At 40.6% G+C, this 18,021-nt stretch overlaps 1 protein-coding gene across 3 annotated transcripts in view; it reads left to right on the top strand.

The window, feature by feature from the left end:
- SCUBE1 (signal peptide, CUB domain and EGF like domain containing 1) overlaps positions 1–18,021 on the top strand; it is a 190,308-nt gene that overhangs the window by 32,991 nt on the left and 139,296 nt on the right. The gene's annotated exons all lie outside the window — the stretch shown is intronic.

The following is an 18,021-nucleotide window of genomic DNA, read 5'->3' as shown; positions in this document are numbered from 1 at the left end:
TAGAAAAGAGAGAACTTTTTTTTTGATGGCATTTTTCTGCCATTATTTGCACCCCACCTAGTTGCTGGCATTGTCAGTTATACTGACTGTTGTGACAGCCTAGTGGTTTCCATTAGTAGAGTATCAGTTTTTGAAAAGGGGGACATTCTAATCCCTTCCCTTCTTGACCAGCTTTATTTCCCTTCTCTTATGCTACCAGAAATATGTAAATGTAGTAAGAGGTTGCAACGAGGTCTCATAAACAAACCCTGTATTTGCACAAACAAATTTAAATTAGGATTTCTATAATGTTTTGGAAATTGTTTTGCTTATTCCAAAGATTTTCTTTTTCACCATGATGAAATTAGGCATTGAATGGAATTGAAGTTTTGGTGAGTCCGCTGGTTTCCATCTGTTCTTGCTTTTTGAGAAACCAGTCATTTTTCATGGATTTTATGGAGACAAGGAATGCTTCACAAGATTAGTATCAATGTTTTTCACCTTTCTTAGAACGAAAAAGATTTCATCAGAACTTCTGCATATCTTCTTTGACATCAGGATTTCTACATATCTTGCTTGGCTGTGGTCTCTGCAAGATCTTAAGCCATATCTTCTTGACAGGGTTTACATTCCTTCATAAATCTACACTGAATGTCTTTCTAATAACATCAGTACAGCAAGATGACTAAAATCTTCTTTATAAATAGCAAACTTGGAGTATTCAGTTACAGCAGATGCTGTGGACAAGTTAAGAGCTTTTTCCTGAGTTCTTCCTCCAACATTTCCTTTCTTCCTCCCTCCCTTCCTTCCTGCCTTCCTTCCTTCCTTCCTTCCTATGATGATATCCTTGTCTAGCTAAAAATAAACATTTTCTGCACTCCCTTGAGTAGTTTTTTCTCAAAAATTGCTCTAAATTCTGCTAAGTGGATGCAAGACTAGTATTTGGTGTCATACAGTAGGTTTGAAATATGATTTCCCTTCTTGTACATGAAATACAAATCAGAAGGGTTTTATAATGCTTATCTGTTTTGATGTAAATGAGAATAGCTACCACCTGCTTTCATCTCTCCTTTTTGTGTGTTGTTTGGGTTTTTTTCATATTTTCTTTCTGCTGAGGTCTGATTTGTGATAGTCACTTTTTAAATAGGGAATAAGCATTGCTTTTTTTCATAAGCAATTCTTGCTGCCAGGCTGCACACGTCCTAACTCTTCCTTTTTTTAAAGATTAGGATAGGTTCTATGAAGTCCTCTGCTTTTTAGTAAGCATACTAAAGATGGTTGCAAATTCTTTGTAAAAAGTATCAAAAAAGATGCAAAGCAGCATGGACAAAAAAAAATTATTGTATTCAGAGACATACTTATTTTATTTAAGAGTTTTTCTGTGGTATTAATTACTGTTGGAACATGTCTTGATGCCTTGTAAATAGTAATAAATTTGTCTTCAGAAAGTCCTGTATGGAAATGAAATAAAATTTTCATTGTTTTATAGATTAGTAACTAGGCAAACAGATTAAGTTACTTCTCAGTCTTCACACAAAGTCTACACCATAGGCCGGAATAGAATCCTTACCCTTCTGCATCCCTGATTTTATTTCAAATAGTCTGTGTAGCTTTGGTTTCTCTTACAGAAAAATAGCAATTACTAAGTTTGGACACCTGTAATATGATATCTCAATTGATTCCTTTTGTATGTGTGACCTCCTGCAGATAACTATAAAAGTAGGTTTTGATGATTCAATATAGCTTATGGTTCTTCAGCAGTTAATTATTTGTCTGATTGAGAAGAATCCTGGAAGCAGAGGGAAATTCTGGTCAGAAATCAGGACAGAAGTGCAATTCCTAGTGTGTGTGATAAGTTCCATGGAGCTCTCTGCAGGAGCTGAGCAGATACAAGTGTGGCAGACACAGGCACAGTGTCAGCTGTGAATTGAATAGCAAGGTCCTGGCTGTGTCCACAACCTTGAAGGTGTGCTCGGAGCAAAAGGCCTGATTTTCCAGCCTGAAAAATGGAAATTAGCTTTTTATTTGTCTGTTGTCAGATGGTACTTTGCATCTCTTGACAAAATGGCTAAGTCACATGGAAACCCCTGTGGGAAAGGAGTGGTGGCACTCTCCCTGGAGCATCTGTACCTGCTCCAGGAGTGGTATTGATTTGTCAGCTCTGGTAGGTGCAGCAAAGCAGCAATTCCAGCCAGTCATTTGGGAGCCTGCAGCTAAAAAAGAAACTTCTGAAATGAACCAGGAGCTGATGAGGCACAGGCCTTGAGATGCCTGTTATAAAATAGACCTTGGGATCTCAAACCAGTATAAAATTTCATGTTTGAAGTCACACAGTTTCGTTTCTTCTGTGGTCTGAGGTTAAGAGCTAAACCCAAGTACCTGTCTTGATGTATTCCTTAAAAATCTCTTGGCTTACTTTAAAAGAGAAGAGGTTTAACCCTGCCATGGAGATTTAATTCTTGGCTGGGTGGTAATAATCTGCAATCTGACTCAGATGAAAAAACTAACATTACTATATGCATAGAATCACAGAATCATTTAGATTGGAAAAGCCCTCCAGGGTCATTGAGTTTAACCTTTAGATCATCAAGTCCAACTTTTAAATGTATATATATCACATCATATGATTCAATCATTTTTCAGTAAATGTTCCAGGGTTCTATGTTTTTGGGTTTTTTTTTCCAAAATAAACCCAAACCCATTAGAAATTAAATTCTACCTGTTTCTATCATGTTGTTCAAACATAGACACTGGGACTTGGGATTGTGGCCTCATCTGACTATCAACATGAAGTGGGAGGGGAGTTGCAAATGTGTGAGAAATCATTCCTAAAGCTACCAGATGTATCTTGTCCAGAAGTGTCACATAACTCAGGATTGCATAATTACTGGTATGATTAAAGAGATCAGTGTCTTCCTTTTTATTTAGCTGTATTTTTCTTCTTCTCCTGACAGCTGTGCACAATTGTTGCTTGCCTAAACTCCCAGCAAATGCTGGTATTCCTGATGTTTATTTTTCTTTATGTTTCTCGACAGCTCAAATAGATTTTTTTTTAGTAACCTTTTTAATATGAAACTACACAGCTTTTGCAAAGTTGTTTTTAGTTTCATAAAAATATTTTAGAGGAGCTGAAAAATGGTCAATTTTCTTGGCCATCTTCCAGTTTTTCTTGCCCTTCTTTCCTAGTTCCAGAAGACTATTAGGTGAGCTGACAGTTATGTGTTGTCCCTCTCTAGCACATTAGCAGGTCCTCCAGTAATAATATCAGTTATAAACAGTCTTCCAGATTTTCCTGGTTAGTAATTCCAAGCCCATTGGCACATGGAGGAAGGTTGAATATACCCAATAGCCTTCTTTTTATAACCCTTCCTTTTTTATTAAAACAAATGTAAAATTATGGTATTTTTCTAGAGAAAGTTAATAATTAAATCTTGAAGTTCTTACTCATTTCCAGACTTTTACTTGAACAGGATTTTGGGACTTGGAGGTGGTTTATGCCTTAAGAGAAGCAGGCCAGACCCCGAATCAGGTCTCAGTAGTTGAGTAGCAAGGAGCTGTTCTAACTGTGAGGGGTCCAAGCCACAAGATGGGAATGGGAATGTATAAAATATATGTTTATAGAAAAGATGAGAACTGTTGAAATGCAAGGTTTAACAGCACATTTATCTGCGTGTTTTAAACTCTTGTGAGCTCTGCCTTTCTGCAAAAGATGACAGGCAGTGATCAGGTCCTTGGGGTGTAGAAAGAGCCTTAAGATGAGGGGAGCTTCTGGTATTTAGCTACTGAACCTTCCCAAGACAAGCTGCAGTGAGCACATTCACACAAATCCATGCTACAAATTGCATAGCAGACTGCCTTGTAGTGACAAATGTGTTCTTGAAGAATGAAAAAATTGAAAGCATTTTTTGAAGTTCTTTGGTTTTCATATGCAAGTCTAAGTGACAAAGAAATTTATTTCCTGATATATTTCTTCAGCAAACTGATTTTTACCATATTCCTGGTTTCAGATATTTTACCAGTCTTTTTTGGTCTGTACATGAGATTAATAAGAACAGCTGTGATTCATCACAGCAATTTAAAGTATCCAGCCTTCGGGTACAGTAGTATGAATCAGATTTTAGAACACATATTGGTATTGCTATTCTGCAGTTTGTGCTGACTCATGAGTAGGTGCTGAGAAAATATGGATAGCTGGGATGTAAATGTTCTAGAGATGATTCTCTATTAGATGTTTACATGCAACTTCTGTATACATGGGTTTACTTTTGTTACTTGGCTGCCTGCATCTTGTGAAAGTCTCCATGGTGCCAAATGATAGCAGGCAGTCAGAAAACTAAATGAAATCTCTCTTTCAAGATGGGTATAACATCTGAGTTCTGATGATCTTCCAACATCAGTAAAAATCTGGAATTCTCTTGGTGATTAATGGAAAGGTCATTGGTATCCAGCCCTCTCCGAAGCTGGGATCTCAACACTCTGCTTTCCTTATCTTGCTTTTTCTATTTCTGTGTAAAGTTTCCTCCTTTAAAAGTACTCTAATGTTTGGTCACCCCACATTAATCTTTGAAGTTCAAATGGGATATAACTTTCTTTACATGTTAATTTGCTGTATGTTTGCTTTCTTAAGCCAATGTGATCTGAAAAGTACCAAAACAAGTGAGAGTATAAATCAGCATAGACCAAAGGTTTTTGTTAGGTATGGGGAAATAATCAAAAGTGTAGAATAAATCTTGGTGGCTGTCAGCTATGAAGTTGGATTCTCAGACTGTCATAATAAATTAGGAAACTGGGAGCTCTGTGACAGCAGCATCAATCTCAGTCTCTTGTTTCTGCAAGTCTTCTTGTTGTCTGAGCCTTTTTCTTCTTTTTTTTAAATACTTACTCCCTGGAGGAGGTAATCAATCACAGCAAAGATTTCTCTACATGGAACACTCAGGAAAGTAAAGAATAAGCAGCTTAGAGTGTGAAGCTAATATGTGTAAGTTAAATCCCATATGGATGCTCTATGTTAGTTTAATATGGCTGTAGATAGTGTCTTGGCTCAACAAGCTCAGAGATACTGCATCCTTACTGCTTTACCTCATTTGTGTTAGTTTTGTGTCTTTTGTTAATTCATTTTAACTTTCTCATTATAGCAAATTTTAATAGCAAATTTCTGAGTCAGTGTGGCCTCTGTTGATGTATTCCTTAATGGAAAAACTATAAAATATGTTGAATTTATCAAAGCTTTGGGAGCTGCATTGTGTTTAGTGCTTACTTAAACCAAGGTAGAATGTGTGTTCACCTGAGGGTGCAGGATTCCAGCCTCTAATGGGTGTGTCAGGTGTGTATGGCATTCAAGCCCTCCCTAAAGAAATGGTGCCTTTTTGAGTCCTAGAAATTCCATAGGTCCAGTTGAAACACTGAATTCATATGGATTACAAAAAGACATCAGGCAAAGAAGTCATCAGATCCCTGATTTCAAAGAGTCAGTGTCGAGCTATGCTTAGAATGCAGTCAGAACTTGGCAGTGTTGATTTATGATAAACAATATGATTTATATAGTCAAGAAACAGCCATCACAAAGAATATCTGCCACATAGTTGCTGGCTGTATTAGAAAATGAGACCTAACTCTTTTCCAGTAGGAATGAGTTCTAGATGAAAGGTTGGTAGTGAATTTCTTGCTAAGTTGATTTTAGTGTCTCAGATTTCCATAGTGCCCTGCCTTTGCTGTCTAACACTCTTCATGATTTTCTGCATCTTTACATTATTCTTTTGACTTCAGTGTGCAGTGTGCAAACTTGAAAGCTTGGATCCGACTACAAGACTAAGGTAGAGGCTTGTTTTTACTGCTTTCATTACCTTCTGCAGACTTCAGTCCAGTTCCTTTTCAAGCATCTCAAAATATTCCTTGTTTTTACTGGAGTTGGATCAGAGCAGAAGACATAGTTTTGCATAAACGAGGAACATGGAGTAGTTGATGGCAGCATGTTTTAATATGACTTTTTTGATGACTGTAGCTAACATCAAAATAATAATAATTACTCATTAAAAAGTCACTGGACATACTTTTACAAGAATGATTGTCTACAGAATTTGCAATGTTTGAGATTAAAGCAAAATTTATTACTAAGAGGCCTTATGAGATGTGGAAAGAAATTATTAGAAACAATTCACTCAAGTCTTCAAAAAGAGCAAGAAGGAAGACCCTGGAAACTACAGTTTGGTCTGCCTCACCATTCCTGGAAAGGTGATGGAACAGCTCATCCTGGATGTTATCTCTGAGCATGTGGAGGAAAAAAAATCATAAAATCACAGAATGGTTTGGGTTGGAAGGGACCCTCAAGATCATTCAATTCCACCTCCTGCTGTGGGCAGAGACATCTTCCACTATCCCAGATTCCTCCAAGCCCCGTCCAACCTAGCCTTGGACGATTGTAGGGATTAGGCAGCCACAGCTTCTCTGGGCAACCTGTGCCAGGACCTCTCCACCCTCACAAGGAAGAGTTTCTTCCTAATTTCAAATCTAAATCTACCCTCCTGTAGCTTAAAGCCATTTTCCATTGTCCTGTCACTGCATGTGCTTGTAAAAAGCCCCTCTCTTACTTTCTTGTAGGCTCACGTCAGCTACTGCAAGGCCACAATGAGGTCACCCCAAAGCCTTCTCTTCTCCAGGCTGAACAATCCCAAATTCCCTCAGCCTTTCCTCCCAGCAGAGCTGCTCCATCCCTCTGCTCCCCTTGGTATCCCTGCTCTGGCCTGGCTCCAGCAGCTCCCTGTCCTTGCTGTGCTGGGCCCAGGGCTGGATGCAGCCCTGCAGGGGGCTCAGCAGAGAGGGGCACAGGGGCAGAATCCCCCCTGCCCTGCTGCCCTGGGGCTCTGGGTGCAGCCCAGCACAGGGGGGCTCTGGGTTGGGGCAGGGCCAGCTCTCACCCACAGCAGCCCCAGGTCCTTCAGCCAGGGCTGCTCCCTCTGCTCACCCCCAGCCTGGATCCATCACACACAGGGATGTGCCCAAGACAGGGGCAGCACCAGCACTTGGTCTGGTTAAACCTCATGAGATTCCCATGGGCCAGGGCTCGAGCTTGTGCAGGTCCCTTTGGATTGTCACTGCACCCTCAGCTTGGTGCCATCTGCAAAGCTGCCGAGGGTGATCCCTTTGTTTATATCATGGATTCTCCAAGGGGAAATCACACTTGACTAGTTGGATAGCCTGCTGTGATGGAATGATGGGCTGGAGATGAGGGAGAGCAATGGGTGTTCTCTGCCTTGACTTCTCAAAGGCTTTTGACACTGTCCCCCACAAGATCCTTGTGAGTGAGCTCAGGGAGGGCAGGTTGGCTAAGTGGGCTTTGAGGTGCTTTGAGAACTGCCTGAACAGCAGAGCAGCAGTGCCAGGCCTGGCTGGAGGCCTGTACCCAGTGGTGTCCCCAGGGGTCAGGACTGGCCATAGTATTGTTCCTCTTACTCATCAGGCCCTGGGTGAAGGGGAGATGTATCAGCACATTTGCTGATGATACAAAACAGGAAGGAGTGTCCTGTCGCACCAGACGGTGCTGTCATTCTGTGAAACCCAGGCAGGCTGGGGAACTGGGCAGAGAGGAACACAACAAAGTTCAGCGAAGGCAAGGTCAGGGTCCTTCACCTGGGCAGGAACAACCCCAGGTACCAGGACAGGCTGGGGTGATCTCCTGGAGAGCAGCTCTGAGGAGAAGGGCCTGGGAGTCCTGGTGGACACTGAAATGTTCCCAAGCCAGCAGTGTCCTGAGGGCAAGGAGGTGGAATCCCCAGTGGAATCCTAAGGAGCATCAGGAAGAGCATTGCAAGCAGCTCAGGGAATGATCATACCCCTCTGCCTGGCCGTGGGAGGTGCATCTGGAGAGCCATGTCCAGCTCTGGGCTCCTCAGGACAGGAGGGACATGGAGCTCCTGCAGTGGGGTCAGCAAAGGGCTGTATAGATGATGAGGGGACTGGAGCATCTCTCCTGTGAGGAACAAAATGGGCGAAGACATGACCGAGAGGATCTTATAAATGCACACAAATATCTTCAGGGACAAGGGGCACAAACTGAAACACGTGAAGTCTCCTTCTGAATATAAGGAAAGAATTCTTTACTGTGAGAGTGACAGAGCACTGGAACTGGCTTCCCAGAGAGGCTGTGAAGTCTCCTTCTCTGGAGAGATTCAAAACCTACCTGGACATAATCCTGTGCAACCTGCTTTAGAGGTATTGGGCTAGATGATCTCCAGGGGTTCCTGCCAGCCCTATATGTTCTATGTTTCTGTAATGAAAATATATTTTGTTACATAAATTGTGCCATAGTTTGGAGCAATAATGTTTGAAAGGGTAGAGAAGCTATTTAATTATTTGTGTTGTTATTTTGAAGGCATAATTAAGAAATTGCTTCTGAAATTAATCAGAAATTCCAGAAAAATTATGAGTATGACAGCAATGAAAGGGTTCTGGACCCGACTAAGGATTTTGGGGGGTTGGATTTGTAGTGTGTGACCAATCATATAGGGCTTGTTAAATAAGATGCTAAGCACTCTGGTCCCAGTGCATCAAAATTTCTATGTGCACAACAGGTACAAATCATGGTATCTTGCTGCCTGTACAACTGCAGTGCTTTCTTAAATAGGCCTGAGAGTGGCTATATGTCACCAGATGCTGTTCAGTACTTACAAAAAACTCCTAAACTTCCTGTATGAACATGTTAGGGAAGTCTAAGAGACTTGGTTTTAGTCACTTTAAAAATAACTTGAAGATCTCCTCTAGTCTATAAAACCTGAGTGGACCACAGGCTCAGGCTGTTAATGACTGCACATTGAAAGAATGTGAGTACTCATTCTTGTGCTCTGAAATTACATGAATACCCCAGGCAAGGACTGAGTTTTGCTTTGAGTAGATTCCAGCAAGTGTCCACTTCATCATTTCACACAGACTGTTTGAGTGGGACCTTAGGGCTTTCAAGTTGCAGAATTTGTCAGTAGATGGTCAGTCCATTTGCCTTAACATGTAAATAGTTTCCCCTCTGATTTAAGGTTCTGTACAACCAATATTAGGTATCTCAGAGTAAAAGGTAAGAAAGCTTTCAGTGGAATGCCTGTAGAAAGCTCTGCATTGTTCCTGTAATTTACAGATTAATTTACATGCAAGAATCTGTTGGATTGGGTCCAGCAGAGGGCTGTGGAGATGATCAGGATACTAGAAATCTCTTGTATGAAGAGAGGCTGAGAGACCTGGGCCTGTTTAGTCTGGAGAAGAGACGACCAAAAGAGGATCTTACCAATGTCTGTCAGTATCTGCATGGAGGGTGTCCTGACAAGAGTTGGGAGCCAGGTTCTTCTCAGTGAAGCCAAACAGCAGGATGAGAGTCAATGGGCAGAAACTGAAACTCAGGAAGTGTTCCATGAGGAATATCAGGAGAAACTTCTTTACTATGCAGGCAACTGAGCGCTGGCAGCCCAGAGAGGATGTGGAGTCTCCTTCCATGGAAGACCCTCAAAAGCCATGTGGACACAATCCTGAGTAATATGCTCGAGGATGACCCTGCCTGAGCAGAGAGGTTGGATGATCTCCAGAATTCTTACGGTTTTTCCTTTAAAAATTGCACAGTGTTATATAGCTGTTAGAGAAATCCATTTATGTGTTCCCGAGTGCTGGCAAAAAGAATATGCAGGTCTGCTGAATTTTACAGGGAAGGTGGAGTTAAGGTGGTTGTTTGTTTTGATTTATTTTGGATTCTTTGTTTGTGTTGGCTGTACACTACCAAGCCAGCTCCAAACTTACTAAATTCTCACCTTCTCTACATAAATATGATGTTCCTGAAGTCGGGTTTTTAGACTGCTTTTCATTGCTAATTCCCAGCTCAGGGCAATGTTGGTCTCTCTTTATAAGAGGTGAATGTGACTGATGTGTCCATCTGTTGAGTTGCTTAGTACTACACAACTTACTGTAGCTTACGTGTTCTAATGGGTGGCTGCTGCTTAGCTGGTGCATAGGGGTCCAACTGTTTTCTTAAACCCAGGTAGTCAAAAAAACCCCAGCCAACCAGTTCAGCTTTGTACTGTGTGATATAGAACAGCTGGGTTGAGTAGTAAGCTAGTGTTGCCATTTCATATTAAAAAAAAAAATACTGTTTGCTGTAAGATCTTAAATATGTTCCAGGTATTTCTGTCCAGAGAAATCAGAAAACATTTTTGTTCTAAATACTGGGATTTGTGTTGCTCATGTTTAGGAGAGTGGAAATGCTGAACTCATTTCCCAGGTGGCAAAAATGCCCATTTGCCCAACCATTTTGTGCCAAAGGAAGCATTCATTCTCTGAAACTATTCAGAAACTGAGGCTGTGTTTATAAAACACTTTTCACCAATGGAGATACTTTCAGGGAAATATAATTGTTTTGATATGACCTACAGGAAGGATTTCAGCATTTGGAATCTCCTGGTGCTCTCATGAGGTGCTCTCAGCATTTTCTGTTCCCCAAAATTTTAATGAGTAGATATGTGTCTGACTAAGCAAATTCACCTGAATAAGCCAATCTTTTTATACTCCTGCTATAGTTCTCATTACCCTGTATTGAAAGCTGTGCTTGAGACTCTCCCATTTCTTCCACTTTTCATGGACCTCAAGTATTGTCCATATAGAGCATGAGAATGAATTCATGGCCTACTGGGTGCTGCAGTGTTGAGGTTAAAATCACTCATCTGTTAAAATCATCTCAAAGTTAGAGAGGCCCCAAACTGTGTTACTGACAGATAACAAAAATCTTTAATCTAGCCATTTTCTAGGCTCTTATTACCGGAGCTCAGGAAGGAAGTACTTCATGTGCCATAGACCTGGAAAATCTTACCAACTTGGGACGGAGATACTGTCTCACTTTCCATGTCAAGTTTCATGGTTTGTTTACCCCAAAAGAAAAAATCTTTCTTTTGGGGTAAAGCCAGTAATAACAATACAACAAGAACAACAACAAGCAGTTTTAAGATAACCCAAACCAGATTTTTGTAATCTTGGTAGGGTCTATAAGTAAATGTAAAAGGAAGCAGGTATAAGCAGTAATTTTCCTGGAAGAAGGACAGTTCAGTTCAGCCTGCAGCAGTTAATGATGCTGAGGAAAAAAGACAAGGGGGCATATGATAATAGACTAAATAATTTACTTATCTCAAATTTTTTCAATTGATCTGGACTGCTGCTTGTTTGTATCTGTAATTAGCTTCCCTCTACTAGTTTATGGAGTAATGTTAATCCAGCATTTGCCACTTGGAGTGCCTACTTATAACTATGAAATAAATAGGGCAGGAGATCTTTCTCCTTTTTAATGCCTTTATTAAAAATCAGCTCAGGTGGGGAGAACCGACGGGTTGTGCACGTGCTGCTGCTGCTCCCAGGAGTGACTCGGAGGAGGAGGAGGAAGAGTGAGTGCAGCTGTGTCCGCTGGTCTGCAGGCAGAGCTGGGGCTTCCATCCTCACAAGAGCACCAGGAGATTCTAAGTTTTTCAGTTAGACATTCAAGGTCCTCTTTCTAGCCAACACCTTTTTAGGTTAGGGTGGAAGGTTAAAAGGGTCTTAGCAGACACTGGATTCCATTCTTCACCTCTAGACATCACTTAGATCTCTTAATTCCATGGTAGCTTGTTGTTTTAGGGGTTTTTCCTGGTAGATTTGGTGAAGTGTTTCCACATTTGCATACCAGCCTGATGTCACCTCCTCCTCACGACCCCAGATGCCATTTTCCATGAAAAAGCAGGGTGATACTCAACAAAGAGGGATTTCTAACTATCAACAACAGTTAATTAAAGAAAAACTATTAACCATAGGTGATTACAACATGAAATTATTAACAACAAATATTCAAAACTCCCACTTAGCAGCAATTGGTTTAACCTGTTAACTTTGCAACTTTTAAAAAAATGGACAACTTTTCTGCTCATAACAACTAGATGTCCATGGGAACTGCAAACTTACACTAATGGAGCTGTGAATGTCTGTGCCTCACAGAAGAGCTTCATGTCTGCTGGCATTCCCTGGACAGTGGCACAGATGAAAAGAAGTGTGATCAAATTCACACACAATTGTCTTAAAGCCTGAATCAAAAGAGTGGATAACATGAAAAAATAATTGATCAGGAACTTTGTTGAGTTTAGGCACTGTTGTGAGGAGGCCACCTGTGAAAGCATAGAAGCTACAACTGTCACATTCAGGGATATGGATGTTTATTTTGGAAATGCTAAAAGCTGTGAAAATGGTTTTGGTGTCTTAAGAGGAGAGAGAGAGTGGTGGCCAGTTGATTAAGAAGGGACAAACGACATCAAGAGAGTTGAACTTGATGCAACATCCACGCAATATCCATGGGGCTGTTACTTTCAGCTCAGCAAGTGGGCAGCAATCACATGCAGCAGAGTTAAACTGGGAGTTACGTGTGTGTTTCCTAGGCTGTACAGAGCAAAGAAGTCTCCTGCAGCTGCTTTTACGCCGTGTTTGCCTACTGTGAAATTTAAGACATTCCACTGTGTGTCAGAAAATAACTACAGAAAAGATTTGAAGCATCCTTTTCAAGTTGTGCAGGCAAACAAGATGCCCAGTCAGTGGGTGCTGAGTGGGAGTGGATAGGTGATTGTAACCTATTAAAAGACTGAATTCTCCAGGACAGATCGCAGCCATCACTTTAAGTGTTCTATCCTTGTACATATCAAAAGAGTGGTTCTAGAGATCAATTAATTCATCAATTACTTTAAAATGATTGTAGTATTCATCACCCATGAACATTCTTGTGATTGTTTCTTTATGTCTCCCATCTGCAAAATGTGCTTTATTTCTTGGGGACAGGTAGTTTTGCACACTTTTTGTTGGTTTGGGAGGTGTTTTTTATGTCTAGTTCAGTAAACATTGACTACTGTAGGATCCCTCTTCTGTAAGTGCATCTTTTCTCACCAAGGGCTCTAGAGGGTATTTTTGCAACTGTGGGAGTGAATGAAGCATTGAATTCAGGGCTGTGGTGCTCTTTCTCCTTTTCTTCACCAGATTTTTCAGTTTCTGAAAGGAGGGGACAAAAGTAGAATCTAGCCTCATGTGCAAATAACAGAGAATTCAGGCCCAGCTTTTAATTTTTTGATGAAGTCTGATTTCAGATCTGCTGGAGATACAAATGCTGTGTACATAGGTAGCAATGTCTATTGCCTCTATACTTCTCCCTGCATGCTCATATGAAGTCAGTTTAAGGAAGATGGTTTGGCAGCTCTTCCAATTAGCAGTGATTCTTGTTTCCATGGCCTCCTCAGCTGCTGCAAGGGATCTCCCTCCCTACCTTCACAGCGTGTCACTGCTTGTAGGAGCGTTCCAGCAGGAGCACCTGCCTGCAGCCTCTGATCTGATACCACTCCTACATGCCAGATTTGCTCTTTGGACTCACATGGGTATCTTGAGATCCCATCTTCCAAGACACCCACTCCAACAGAGCATCACGGTACTTGGAGGATTAGAGAAGTGAGAAGAGTGTGTTCCAAATGCTGCTGTCATTAAAGGTTAACTCACAGAAATGAGCACATTTGGTTTTAAACATGATATACTGAAGTAATTTGAATTGTTTCTGTGATTATCTTATTTGTGTATTGCTGTGCTTCAGGGTTCAGAATAGATGAGAGAGACAGTACGAGGCTAGGGAGGATTTGTAAGATGAAGAAAAATGCAGAAAAAGTAAGTAGTGAATGAATATTTACTCTTTCTCACAGTAATGGAATCTGGGGGCATTCATCCAGAATATGAAGTAGCATTTTAGAAATAAACAAAAGTATGTAATTTTTACAAAACTTAGAATAAAATTAAATCTCATAATTGAATTGCAGAAGTGATTGCCCCATCATGTTGGGCTCATTGGAGATTAGAGAAATCACACAGGAAAGACCCAGCAGGACAATAGCCTAGGAAGTGACTTAGGAGAGTTGATAGGTGTGTGATGCTGAAACCTGGGAGAACATGTCTGCAATGGTATTGTCCCATCTTTACAGTCTTCTCCTGAGTATCAGCTACAAAGACAGTGTCAGAGATGCTGGGCTAGGTGTGAATTTGGTATAATTATGACTGTAGTAAATCCAACACTGTGATTTTTAAAAATTTTATTTAGACTTTTCAGCCAGCTTTCTGACTAGAAATATTCAGAATATAATGATTTTAAAATTCCAGAATCAGGCACTTATATTTTCCAAGCCTATGGTTGCTAATCTTTTCCCTTACAAATGCAAAATATCCCAAGTGGTGTTTTGTTGCTAACATTTGTGTCAAGTCCGCAGTATTGCTATCAGTTCTTCATCTCTCTGTCATGATGTTCTGCACTGGTTAAATAGGCATCTTAAAGATATCTTCCAAAAGTTTCTGAGAGTAGCTTAGAGGAAAAAAAATAGCAGGATCAGCTCCTTAGATCATGAGTCAAAATCCTGTTTTTGGAAGTCTTGGTGCAACAGCAAGTACATTTTACTATGGTTCCCAAATGCTTTGGTGATTTTGAAGACTCAGATTTCTGAGGGTCTTAAGTGTTCATGAAAATGCTGACATAAAAATGTCAGAAGGAAGGAAGAGAAGATCAGGGGAGGAAGAAAACAGTGGACATACTGTTCCTGGCATTGACTCTGTGTAGTGTTTCCACTTCTTGTCTTCCTGCTCGTGGTTTTGGTTTCAGGTACCCTTAGCAGACCTTTCTCCATGGTATCCAAACAGGACACTCTGCTGAAAGAGCTTCTTTAGGCCAAACACTGCAGGAAGCTCTGTGCCAGATCAGGGTGAAACACCAGTGAAGTTAATTTGAAAAATTCATCAGATAAATTAAATGAGAAACTGAAAACATTTGTTTATTTAATACATAAAACATTCATCTTTATCAACTGTAATATTTCCTACCCTTTGATACTGTTCCACACTACCACTCTCCAGAGGATCTCATCTTACTAAGGTACAGAACACGAGTTTGATTATATGAAGGCAGTGGGCCAAAAAGCTAGAGGTCTTATGCAAATTGAAATCTGCATTCATTTGCATAATGCTTCTGATATAGAGATATAGATATAGCTACATATGTATGCATTTATGCAGCCGTTATCTCTCTGTCTCTGTTGAAAGATCCTTCTCCTTTCCCAGCCTTTCCCTGAGCTGGCTCTTGCCCTGGTCCTGCTTGTTCTTGGTGAGGACTGGCCACTCTGAAGTCCAGGGGCTCCCCTCCCTGCAAACATAGGTTTGTCCCTGGTCTAAATTCTGCAGCAGCAATTCTTGCTTTTGTGCTGGTGGTGATCGGAGCTGTTTATTTGTGCTGGTAAGGAGCAGCTAAAAGCTGTGGAAACTGAGCTATTTCTAGGTGCTTCCAGCAGCAGTTGGCTTTGGCAAACAGAATCACAGGACAGTTCTTTGTGATGAGCATTATAGAGGATGGCTTAAGGATGTGTATTCACTCTCTACTAGTTCTTCATCCTCTTTTTGAGGATGAGGGTGGGAGCCATGTGGAATAACCATCTGAGCTCAGCTCAGGTGAGAATAATTTAACATTCTTTAGTGAGTTTGGATTGTAAAGACTTGGTGAAATCTTCCTGCATCAGTTGGGTTTTGGGACTCAACTCTCCCATGAGAACTGGATAATGTACTTTAGGAGCCAGCACACTATCAGGTGGGGAGACCAAGCTGAAACTTTTGTCATATAAGGAGGATGGGAAATGGATTTGACCTTCCATACACCAGTTTAAAAGAATGGAGGCTTGCTCCTTCTACCTTGAGGCTGCCATCCTCAGAGACAATCTGAATTATTGTCTCCTGACAATCCTGAATGATCAGTGGTACCTGATTTTGTGTAAAAGTTTATGAAAGAAGACCTGTCTATTGCTCAAAAGAAGAGAAAAATTCTGTTTCATTAAGAATAGAGTAATAAACCAAGTAAGCTTTGTATTTGTGCTTAATAAATTTTAAAGTTTTTAATATGGGTTTAGTTGGGGCTTAGAGTAGGTGTTTGAGTCACTTTTATGCCATAAGTGACTTTTTTCAAATCTCCAGAGTTAGGCCCTGGGGTACAGGTATAAACTGTCACCAATTTGGCACCAATTAAAGCTCCTGAGAATCTACTGTCAGTTTTTTTCAAAACAGTCAACAGCCATGTTGGACATGTAGAGAGTCAGCAAAACTGGAGCTAAAAAAAGCTTTGTTGAAAATCTGACTACTTATTTTGGTGTTTATGTGGAACTTAATTGCTAGAAAATCTGGTCCTAAATTCAGTCTCATCCGTGTTGCACTACCAATGTTTGCACTTTCAGGTGGATAAATTGAGCTGCACTGAATAAGAATTGGACAATGAAAAAAATAAATAGGTCCTTGGGCAGGTGTTTCATTTGTGAGATTTGAAAAAATTCAGAGACATTAAGGAATTACTCTGCCAGATCTACCAAAGCTTGAGCTTCTTGGAGTCAATGGAGTTCTCTTGCATAACTTCAGAAGATTATTTTATGCTGTTCTCTCAACTGCGTTATTAACAAACTTTATGATAGGTTGATCATAAAGTGACTTTATTGGAAAGAAAATTTACCAAGTGAAGAATTCAGTAAATATTTTCCAGGCATCCATGTCCAATAGATTGCTTGGTGTGATGAATAGTAAGCAATACTGCCCTTTAAGACTGCAGTAATACAAAGTGCTACAAAAAGGCTGACCCACTCTCAGGACTGAGACCTGAGAACATGTAAATCCTGCACCATCAGGCCAAGATCCATTGCAAGGCATATGTTTGGTGTAGAGTACTCCTAGATCCCAGCTGTTTGCTTTCTTCAAGTCCTTCATCAATGCGTACTAAAATAATTTTGAGAGTAGCAATTGAACACAATTGGAAGAAATTCCTCATAGAAAATCCTTTTAAAGAGTTTTGATTGTAATAATTTTATTCTAGCATATGGATTTAGGGCTTGGTGATAAATTGATCTCATTATGGAAATGGTAAGTGATTAGCATTTGCTATCAAGAGCAGGAAAAAAATGTTTACAAATCAATGCATTCGTTTCAGAGTATTCATGAGAGTTGAAAGGCAACTGTTTGAGTTACTTTGTGATACCATAAACAGAGCTCTGGGAAGACCACATACTTTGTAGCATAATTTGAGGTTTGTGCATGTATCAACTGAGACTTTCCTTCAGTAAGTGCTCAGCTAATTTTCCAAAAAGGAGAATCTAGATTCCAGGCTGCTGTTCTGAAGGAGCAAGTTTGAGTTGGCACTGATAGGGCAGCAAGGCCTGCTGACTGACAGAGGAAGGGTATAACCAAGATTATTTTCCTTCTTGTGCATGAGTAGGCAAGGAAAGTCTTCAATTTCCCCTTTCCTCCACACCCCCAAAATCTCTGATTGGGTCGTGACAATGTTCACATCTGGAAAAGAGGAAGAACTGAGGGCAGGGGGGATTTTGATACAGAAAATTTGTCAATAGCACTTAACATTTCCTGGTAAATAAAAAAAGGAGGACTGTCTACACATTTACATTGTAGTTCAAGACAGAATGAGACTGCCTGGTTTCCCTGGGTGCTGCTGTAAATTACCCCAGAGCTTTTTTCTCTGTGAGAAAGAGCTACAACTGCTGTCACATGAAGGCAGCACAAACAGCAATAGCTGAGCAAGCTGCTGGAGCTCATGGCCAGCCCTGCATTCAGAGCTGCCTGGAGTTGGCCTTGCTTGCAGCAGTACCATCAAGAGCAGCTTGGGTTTACCTTACTGTGTTGTGGCCACTCCTGGTGGAATTAATTTCTGCAGGAGCTATGCCAGCTTTTCTGAGGTTTGGAGTGTTGTGGATAATTTAGCTTTGTTGTGGTTTTTTTGCCCCTTCCAAAAATAAAATGAAAGCAAAACACACACCAACTCCATTGCTGACATGTTGGCACATACTGTGAAATATCTTAACTGGCTGAAGGGTCTTCATAAAAAAGGAAAGCACGGAATTTTCAGGTGGCAAAAAAACCCCAAAAAATAGACATGACTCATTTTCATGAGCAAAACAGGAAAATTGGAAAGTTGAATGTGGGTCAGATACCTAGTAGTGGCAGTGCTGA

This window comes from Melospiza melodia, chromosome 4, assembly GCF_035770615.1.
Source record: "Melospiza melodia melodia isolate bMelMel2 chromosome 4, bMelMel2.pri, whole genome shotgun sequence".
NCBI classification, from domain to species: domain Eukaryota; kingdom Metazoa; phylum Chordata; class Aves; order Passeriformes; family Passerellidae; genus Melospiza; species Melospiza melodia.
This window is presented reverse-complemented; position numbering and strand designations above follow the sequence as displayed.